The 10,489-nt window shown below is 46.3% G+C and overlaps 1 pseudogene; it reads left to right on the plus strand.

The window, feature by feature from the left end:
* Nucleotides 1-344: 344 nt before the first annotated feature.
* Nucleotides 345-10,050, plus strand: LOC146186892 (uncharacterized; annotated as a pseudogene).
* Nucleotides 10,051-10,489: the final 439 nt, after the last annotated feature.

The following is a 10,489-nucleotide window of genomic DNA, read 5'->3' on the forward strand; positions in this document are numbered from 1 at the left end:
CGTTCGTTCTATCTTTCCACTGTCGCTGGTGTTTATTTCTTTTATTTCAATCTTCATCGAGTACCATTTTTCTTTTATTGCACGCTTGGTGTGCGTTCTTTCGGAAAATAATCTTTCTGCTCGTGCTATGCCGACAGCCCCTTTGTTATTGCCTATATCAGTAGCCTCTAGTTGGTATTTAACCTGTCTGATTTGCTCCATATATGACCCCGGTAGTGCACTTTCTAAGCTGAACAAAATGTCAAGCTCACCTTGCAATTCTATCCTTTTACTCCATTGTTCTGTTCATAACGAACCCGATCTGTCAAGTGCCTCTCTCTTGACTTCCTCTTTAATATGCTCCCATGACTCAAGTACTGTTTCAGGTTCCACTTCTAGCAAGATGTTTATGCGTCGCTGCACAGCACCTACAAATCTTTCATCTATGCGTAGATTGTCGTGAAGCTTCCATAAATACCAGTTAAACCGCGGCTTCGCTTCCTTGGCTCCAATGGTACACATGACCAGGCTATGGTCACTAAACGAAACAGGCTTTAAATGTAGCAGTTGTTGAGACGCGCAAGTTTACCAGATACGCAGTTACAGAAGACGAAGTTTACAGAAGACGAAGAACCAGACTTTCCCCTTATCGCAGCCGTCGACGCGCTCACTGTTTCGCAGCAGCAACGTAATGATCCGGCTCTCGCACCACTTATTGATTTTCTAGAAGAGCGCACTAAAGAAATTCCCCGTCTCTTCGCCAGAACGCATTCGTCGTTTTGCATGCGAAGCAATGTTTTAAACAAGATCAACTTCGCTCCGACGGGAAGAGATTATCTCCTCGTCGTACCGGAGTCTCTTCGCGAAGAAATCTTACAGGCATGTCATGACGAGCCCACCGCGGGTCACCTGGGGTATGCTCGAACTCTGGCCCGAATTAAGAAGAGTTATTATTGGCCAAACCTTGCGGCCGCAGTACGCCATTACGTGACAACATGCCATGATTGCCAGCGACGAAAAACACCGCCTGTGAAACCGGCCGGTTTACTACATCCTGTTCAAGTGCCAAGATACCCATTCGAACAAGTTGGCATGGATTTGTTGGGTCCTTTTCCAATTTCTGATTCCGGCAACAGGTGGATAATTGTCGCTACAGATTACCTTACGCGTTACGCTGAAACAAAGGCCCTCCAGCGTGGTACGGCAATCGAGGCAGCGAAATTTTTCATCGAACGCATAGTCCTCAGGCACGGCGCCCCGAGAGTTATAATAACGGACCGAGGCACTGCTTTCACTGCCAAGCTACTGGAATCTGTCATGCAGCTAAGCGGCACTACCCATCGCAGGTCAACAGCCTACCATCCACAAACTAATGGCTTGACAGAACGTCTGAACAAAACTCTCGCCGACATGATGTCCATGTACGTGGATGTTGAACATCGGTCTTGGGATGACGTCCTCCCGTACGTCACGTTTGCGTACAACACGGCGCAGCAGGAAACAACGCAAATGACGCCTTTCTCCTTATTGTATGGCCGTAAAGTTTCGACAGTGCTCGAAGCCATGTTGCCCCACGACGGCCGTGACCTCGAAGTTGGCGCCGAGGAGTTCACTCAACGCGCAGAAGAAGCGCGACAGCTGGCGAGGGCACGCATCCGGAACCAGCAAGGTCGAGACGCCCAGCGGTACGATCACCGCCACCGTGTAGTGACTTTCGAACCGGGCGACAGAGTGTGGCTCTGGACTCCGATTCGACGTCGGGGACTATCCGAAAAAATTCTGAAACAGTACTTTGGCCCATACAAAGTGCTCCGTCAGCTGAGCGACGTGACTTACGAAGTGCTTCCGGACGGCTTTTCTTCTACTCGTCGTCAGCAGAAATCCGAGGTTGCTCATGTCGTGCGCATGAAACCGTACTTTTCGCGAGAAAATTAGCGCACCGCCTACCGCATGTTTCTTGCTTTATTTTTTTTTTCTTTCTCTTTTGAATTCATCAAACTCGCATTTATTTTCTTAGAGAGGGGGGTAATGTAGCGTGTGCAACAGCAGCCGCTAGGCGGCAGTTCATCGAGAGTCTCGTGCGCGGACTGGAAGAAGTGGTCTCGTGGCGTTCGAGAAGAAGCTGAAGTCGGCTGCTGTCTCTCAGTGCTCTCTGGACCTACTCTTCTGTGCCTTCTAGGTCAACCCCCCCATTAAAACCAACCTTCTGGTTACGGGCCTAAACGGCTACGTGACAATATGATCTATCTTCTATCTAGCTTTGATATCTCTCTGGTAATGTGTGAATTACGACACATCAGAATTCGACAGTAAATTTGCAACATCCTCGAGGTAACAAACTTCCACAATGTTTTGTTTGAGTAAAGGGGTGTTTGTGTAAGCTTTTCCGTACGCTTTGGAGTTAGAAATGCGGAATAAAAAGAAATTAGGCGAGTAACACCGTACATTTTCGTAAATTTTAAGCTTTGCTAATATGCAATTTCGTGGCGATATTTTGGTGGCGGCAATCAGATTTCGACCTGGAACGATCTCATTAGGGTAGATGGCGCCACCATGCTGCTCGCGAGTCGTGCTTCGCACTCTTCCCGCACAAGCTCACAATTTCACACGTCAGCTGGCCATGCGCCCGCGCTGTATGCTGGCTGTGCAAATTTTAATGGACACTAAGCGGACGCATTTCTGTAACTACATGTGTGATAGATACGCGCTGACTAATAGACTAATAGCGTGGGATGTTCGTGTGAGACGTCTTCGTCTTACAAGAGCGGATGGTGTATCTACGCATGCTTATGCTTGGTAGCCTTCTAAGAGTGCGGGCGGTGCAAGTACGTCTGGTCCTCGGCAGCAAGCCCGCCCGAGAAAATCTGACGCCGCGTAGTCGGAGACGAAGGCTAGGCGAGCAGAGGCGATGAGGGTTGGGCGGTGCGAAAATGTTTTGATGCGGGCACGAGATTGGTTTTGTGGTTTGGTTTTGTGGGGTTTAACGTCCCAAAGCGACTCAGGCTATGAGAGACGCCGTAGTGGAGGACTCCGGAAATTTCTACCACCTGGGGTTCTTTAACGTGCACTGACATCGCACAGCACACGGGCGCCTTGCTTTTCGCCTCAACCGAAAAGCGGCCGCCGAGGCCGGGATTCGATCCCGCGTCCTTGGGAACAGTAGTCGAGCGCCGTAACCACTGCGCCACTCCGGCGGGGTGATGCGGGCACGAGAGGCGGGGGGAATGTGGCAGAACGCGCCCGAGAAGTGGATTATCGTTAGACCCAGGCGGATGCAAAGCGGCGCGGTGGACCGATTATGCTCACTACTCAACTAGGGAGGCGGAAGCCATGCTCCAGGAGTGGGCTGAAGACGCTGAGTACCGAGAGAAGGAAGTAGACGCTATGCGCCATAATCGGGCTAAAGACGCTGAGTACAGAGAGAGGGAAGGGGACGCCATGCGCCAAATGCGTGCTGAAGACTCTGAGTACCGAGAGAGGGAAGGAGACGCCATGCGCCACAATCGGGCTGAAGCAACACCACTTAGACTACTACACAACACCACCTAGACTACTCAAGGCCTCTCCGCTCCTCCATGACGTCATCACACTACAACGAACGCGGAAGCTGCACGCTGCTGCGCGTTGCTGCGGGTTTATTCTTGTTTCACTAGAATTGTGGTTGTTGCGGCATGCGAAAACATTCTTTGGTGTTTTAATCCCCGTTGTTTAATAATAATAATAATAATAATAATAATAATAATAATAATAATAATAATAATAATAATAATTGGTTCATAGGAAAGGAAAGGCGCAGTATCTGTCACACTTGTTTCTGTGCACACCTGAACCGCGCGGTTAGGGAAGGGAGGAAGGTACATAACTTTTCAGTCGGCTGCAATATCGCAAGTAAACGTCTGTATATTGGTGCAGCGGATTTTCAAAAGAAGATTAAAGTTTCAGGAAACAGCACATAATCTAAATGAGTTTATGAAAAGCCAGAAGCACTGCTTTTATTGTGCCAGTCTTAGTATAACGCTACGGATACAAACATAGCTTCAGAAAGTCATCTCTTCTAAATGCTGGGACATTCTTAAGTGTCTGTACTCGCTTTGGAAACAAATGGGAAGAAAGTTTCGCAATGATTTCATAGCACTCAAAACATGTAACTCTACGATCAGCAGTGGACTTTATTTGTAGCTCTAGAATTGATTTCAGCTCAATAAATACGTAAAATGTATCGAGTATGAAAGTATTTATTAAAATATACTCTCGAGAGGTACTTGTAGCTAGACCAGAAAGATACGCTGGGCAGTTTGGGAGTATGCGTGGTACTTTATTTATTTTACTTTCAGTACACCCTGCAGCACCGAAGCATTACAGTAGGGGAGTGTGTACAACATTAAAGTGACGAGCAGATCAACAACAGAAAAAAAAAATCACACGAGAGAAAGAACAAAAAAAACGAGGGGGGTGGGGGGGGGGGTAGACAAAGGAGTAATGATTTAAAAAAAATAAAAATACAAGAGGAACAACAGTGCATTCGGTCAACAATAATAGTTTGAAGGAACAGTAAAATCACAAATCATTGATTAGCCGTAAAAATACATATCGGTCTACACTCACATCAGCTGGCAGCTTGTTCCATTCAGAAATAGTACGTGGAAAAAATGAGTACTTTTTGTACTTCGTTTTACGCGCCATTTCCCGTATTTTAAAACTGTGGTCTGTCCTGTTAGAAATATAGTGGGCTCTTTTTAGGTACTTTCCCTTATCAATGCCTGTTGTGTCGGTGTATATTGAGAGCAGAAGTTTGAGCCTTTGCTTCTGGCGCCTTATCTGTAGCGGTTCGAGTTCTATGTGTTTCTTTATCTGTGTTATGCTGGCATGTCTGGATTACTGCCTTGATATAAATCTGGCTGCGCGGTTTTGTATAGCTTCTAATTTATCAATCAGGTACCGCTGATGCGGATCCAATACTGCAGACGCATATTCCAGTTGAGGCCTTGCCAGTGACTTGTAGGCTGTACTTTTAAGAATCTGAACAGCAGTTCCAAGGGTCCGTATGAGTAGGGTGAGCATTTTCCCAGCTTTTTGACGGTCATATCAATATGATTTGAAAAGGATCGATCAGCAGTTAGTAGGACTCCTAGATATTTCACCTCATTTGCCGTGCTGAGAGTGGTATCACCTAGTTTGTAGGTAGGTTCATTAGGAATCTTAGACTTAGTAAATGTTACCTGGTAACATTTGTTGGTGTTCAGGCCAAGTTGCCAGGTTTGGCACCAGGAGGCTATGCTGTTCAGGTCCTGCTGCAAGGCATCTACATCTTGTACATTACGGATTGGTCTATAAACAACGCAGAGTATTCTGCGAATAATCTTATTTGTGAAGATATGTTTGAAGGGATATCATTGATACAGATTAGGAAGAGTAGCGGGCCCAGCACCGAGCCCTGCGGCACACCCGAAGTGACTTCAACAAAGCTAGAATTTTCGCCTCCAATTACCACGCATTGCATTCTGTCGCTCAGGTAGTCTTCGATTACTTTCACAACTTTATCATCCAGGTTAATAGTTCTCATTTTGTACTTTAGTAGTTCATGTGAGACGGAATCAAATGCTTTGCGATAGTCGAGAAAAACTGAATCGGTACGGAACCTTTTTTCAGCAGTGTCCGCTAGCTCATGAAAAAGTTCAACCAGCTGAGTGGTGCAGGACACGCCTTTGCGGAAACCATGCTGGTTGGGAAAGAAAAAGCTGCTTTGTTCTAAGTGTCTAATTATATTGCTGTATAGTAAGTGCTCGAACACTTTACAACATACGGAGCACAGTGAGATTGGTCTATAGTTGTTCACAGAAAATTTGGAACCGCTTTTAAAAACTGGTACCAGATAAGCTTTTTTCCAGTCTTTGGGTATTAGGTTGCATTCGAGTGTTTTGCGAAAAATTACTTGTAAGTACTGAGATACACTGAAAGAACAGGCTTTGAGTACTCTAGGAGAGATTCCATCTGGACCAGTTGCTTTGGTTTCATCAATGGAGTTTAGGCACTTCCTGATACCCTCAACTGTGATTGTTATTGAAGGCATTACGTTTTGCACTATAGAAGTAGTGCCGTGTAAAGTATTTATTTTGTTCTTTTTTAGAAATACTGACTTAAAGTAGTTATTAAAACAGTCAGCTTTAGCGTTATTCTCAGATATCTGGTTTCCATCGTAAAGAATACTCGGAATACCTGTTCTCTCCTTGCGTGTCTTTCTTAGGTAGCTCCAAAATGCCTTGGGATTACTGTTAATAGATTCAGCGAGTCCGGAGAAGTAAACCTCCTTGGCGTAGCTATAGCTGAGGTATAGGCTGTATGTAGTTCCTTTAGATGGCACCCAAGTTCACATGAAGGATTCTTTTTGTATTTTTGGTAAGCACGGGTCCTTTGTTTTATCTTCCGTTTGACCTCAAAAGTCATCCAGGGTTTGTCTACCTTAGGTTTGTGTGATATTTCTTTGAAAGGAACGTGTTTTCCGATCAGTGATGTCAGCAATGTTTTAAAAGAAGTCCACAGAAGTTCTGCGCTCTCAGGCGAATGTTCTGTAAAAGCCTGAAAAGCTGCCTCTAAACCCAGACTGATTTCATTATAATTCGCCCTGGAATAGTCATAAACCTTCCGTACTTCATGAGTAGGAGGAATAAGGTGTGGCAGAGTAAGCATTGCGGTTACAATTTTATGATCACTGATTCCAGGTAAAACACAAACGTGATGAACAACATTCGGGTCATTGCAAAATAATAAGTATAGGGTGTTATTTCCACCCGTAGGGTTCACAACGTATTGTTCAAACCCATACTTGGAAATCATATCAATAAACGCTGTACAAGTTCCGTCTGAATGTATGCTGTCACCCCAGTTCAAGTTTGGAAAGTTGAAATCTTCTGCTAACACTATACGTTCAGCTGGAAGCGAAGCCAACGTGTCATCAAGGGGAGATAACTTACGGTCGTGCGCTTGGTGGGCGGTACACGACGCCAAACGCTATCGTTCCTTTATCAGGAGTGGTGAGTCTGCACCAGACTGATTCGTGATCATTGATTTCCATGTCAACTGCAGTACAATGCAAGAATTCTTTTGCCAAGATAAACACCCCACCGCCTCTCGAATTCCTGTCTTTTCTAAATACCTGGTATGCCAAAGGAAATACTTCGCTGTCCCTTACTGAGTCGTCTAGGCAGGATTCTGTTGCAAAAACGATGTACGGATTAAACATTTGGAGCAGGCTATAGAATTCATCAATTTTATTCTTAATGCTTTGACAGTTTATTAACAGGGCACTTCGAATGTTAGGTTTCCCGATGCTTAAGAGTGGTCATTTTTTATTTGGTTATCTTGGGTAAGATCGTCCCATACGAAAACTTCATTTATGATAAGTTTGTCGTACGTTAGGGCCACTTTGTCTTTACCGTTAAGTTTTCTTGGCTTACCAACAGCCCATAGCTTTTGCTGAATTTCTCTGACACGCCGAGAGTAGTCCCTTGAGATTGCAAAGTTCGGCCCTTTTAGTTTATTGTCATTGCTTAGGACCGATTCGATGTCCTTATTTGACGCAAAATTTACAATAATCGGTCGTTTACGCTCAAAAGTGTGTTTGCCTATTCTGTGGGCCCTCTGGATTTCCCTTATTGTTACCTTTAACGTATCCTCAGAGTGCCCTAACAAGGTTCTCAAAAGTTTCCCAGCTTTCACGTGGCTCAGCATCTTCAAAGCCGTGAAAAATTAAATTCATTCTTCTACTACTATTTTCTAAGTAGTCTATTTTTTTGGCTGTCACATCGACTTTTTCAGAATGACTTTGAATTCCGCATTGCGCTGTCGCAGTCTTATGTTCTTTACTTTCAAGAACGGCCATCCTTGGCTCGAGCGATTCTATGTGTATTCTGAAGTCACTCACTAGATTTTCCAGCTTAGTTTGTCTTTCCACAATGTCACTTAGTCTGTTAAGAATTGCTGTCTGACCCTCTTGCAGACTGCGAAGAATAGCAGCCGTTTCGGCGCCAGGACCGGGGTTTTGTTCAATGTCGCCAGACAATAACAACAATTTGGCGAAGAACGCCTTCGCTGACGGGACTAGTTCACACATCCTTTGTGGGAAAGGCAGCAGCAGCAAAAAGTGGTCATCGCTTCTATAGCAAGGAAAGTCGAGCCTTACCTGCAGTATGCAAAAATGCCTGATTAGAAGCATGTTCACGCTGTCGCCGCTGCATTTCCCACTGAAGGCGAAATGGTACAGATGAGGCCTTTTATACTGAAAATCTTGAAGGTCATGTGATGTTCCTAAGCACGTGGTGTCGGTATGCCAGCGATCCTGCACGTTGTAGCGAAGATCTGGCAGGCGGTAGTTCTGGTCAGTCCATCGGTAGCTATCTTGAAGGGGGTGTGTCCTTGTCTCCCAGAGCATGCTGTTGACACAGTCACCGATGACAGAAAGCAGCAACTGCAGTATGCAAAAATGCCTGATTAGAAGCATGTTCACGCTGTCGCCGCTGCCTTTCCCACGTCAGGTATAAGTCGTAGCAGTTTCAGCTTAGCTTCAATCACTTTTCATGTCTTCGCATCCACGTAACTTGTTTTGTCGACCATCTCCGCAGGCTTAAAGGGACGCTCGCAGACCTAGCATGTGAAATGAGACGTTAAAAGGATGCAATACCTGAAGGTAAAAAAAAGAAACAGCAGCCTTATCTTTTAAGGTTCTAATGATCGCAAGTTAGTTTAAAGTCCGCGCGCACTAAATATCAGTAATACTGCGTCTCTAAGTCACATTCACGTAGTATAGAATAAGGTTCGCACTATGGCAACGTTCTTTTTTAAGGTGGAAGCCTTTAATGGCTCATACTGTCGTGGACTGTGTCCCGCTTTTGCGGCAGCTGTCGCCTTGCGTTCCTCGGTGTGCGTTCAAGTGCGGAATTCAGATGCAGGAACGCTAGACAAGATGAGACTTCTGGAGGAAAGGCGCAGTATCCGTCGCACTTTCTCCGACAAGTGTGCGTTTGGATGGTACGCCATCGCGATCCTGTCGCTTGGCGTTCCTTGGCGCGCGTTCGTGTGGGATTGCAGATGTCAGGAACGCTAGACAAGATGAGATTTCTCGGGCTTTCGCCTTCCACTACTTTACTTGCTAAAGTCCCTCGTTATTTTTAAGGTATATATCACGTACACATAATCTCGGAGTATCTATGTAGCGTATGATGCAAAGAAGTTGTCGATAACAAATAGTAAAGAGGAATATTTGCCTTTCCACCGATCGCTTTCCTGGTATGAAATCGGCACGATGGATGGCTTTTATCAACTGAGCCCTTCTCACTGAGTCCGATGGGACCGTGAAGACTCTCACTGTATCCCCACCATCATAGTTTCCGCGGCACCGCGGTACACAGCAATGTCCAGGCATTAACGTGCACACTTGATGAAAACACTGTAGCATCAGCGCAGACCTGTCACCGCCACTCATCCAGTGCTTATTTCTAAAAACAAATTAGCAAAACTTTTGCGACACACGTTGCACGAAGGCGAAATCTCGCACTGCGGTTGGAGCATGAACACCACCTAGACAAACCACTCGCACCCCTCGCACCCGCCTCCCGGATATGCGCCGAGACGGGAGACGACGAAAGAGCTCCGTGGTAGTGTGATGACGTAGGCGCGAGGAGGAGGAGGATATGAAGAGGCCTTGTAGTCTAGGCGGTGTTGGCTGAAGACGCTCAGTGCCGAAAGAGAGAAGGGGACGCCACGCGCCAAATGCGGGCCGAAGACGCTGAGTACCGAGAGAAGGAAGGAGACGCCATGCGCCACAATCGGGCTGAACTCGCTCAGTGCCGAAAGAGGGAGGGGGACGCCATGCGCCAAATGCGGGCTGAGGACGCTGAGTACCGAGAGAGATAGGCGGACGCCATGCGCCAAAAGCGGGCTGAAGACGCTGAGTACCGAGAGAAGGAAGGAGACGCCATGCGCCACAATCGGGCTGAAGACGCTCAGTGCCGAAAGAGGGAAGGGGACGCCATGCGCCAAATACGGGCTGAGGACACTGAGTACCGAGAGAGATAGGCGGACGCCATGCGCCAAAAGCGGGCTGAAGACGCTGAGTACCAAGACAGGGAAGGAGACGCCACGCGCCACAATCGGGCTGAAGACGCTCAGTGCCGAAAGAGGGAGGGGGACGCCATGGCGGCGCCGGCGGACAGCAGTGCGCGCAGTACGGCGAATGTGAATATGGTCTTGGCGAAGACCAGCATTATTTTGTTTTTATTTATTTTATTTATGATTGCCCTCAAGGCCAGGGGCATTACAGAGGGCAGTGGTCACAAAAATAATAGAACAGAGGTTAAAGAACAAAAATGAAAAATACAAGCGTCATGTTCCTGGTTATACATTTTTAGCTGCTATAGTAAGTGCAAGGCAAAAATAACATTGGTGATTGTAACAGCAATGACTACAATTGTTAAGGGCCTGAGTATACAATGTTAGCTAAGTTGGCACGGAATCG

This window comes from Amblyomma maculatum, chromosome 6 (genome assembly GCF_055883805.1).
Source record: "Amblyomma maculatum isolate TAMU_Amacu chromosome 6, ASM5588380v1, whole genome shotgun sequence".
NCBI classification, from domain to species: domain Eukaryota; kingdom Metazoa; phylum Arthropoda; class Arachnida; order Ixodida; family Ixodidae; genus Amblyomma; species Amblyomma maculatum.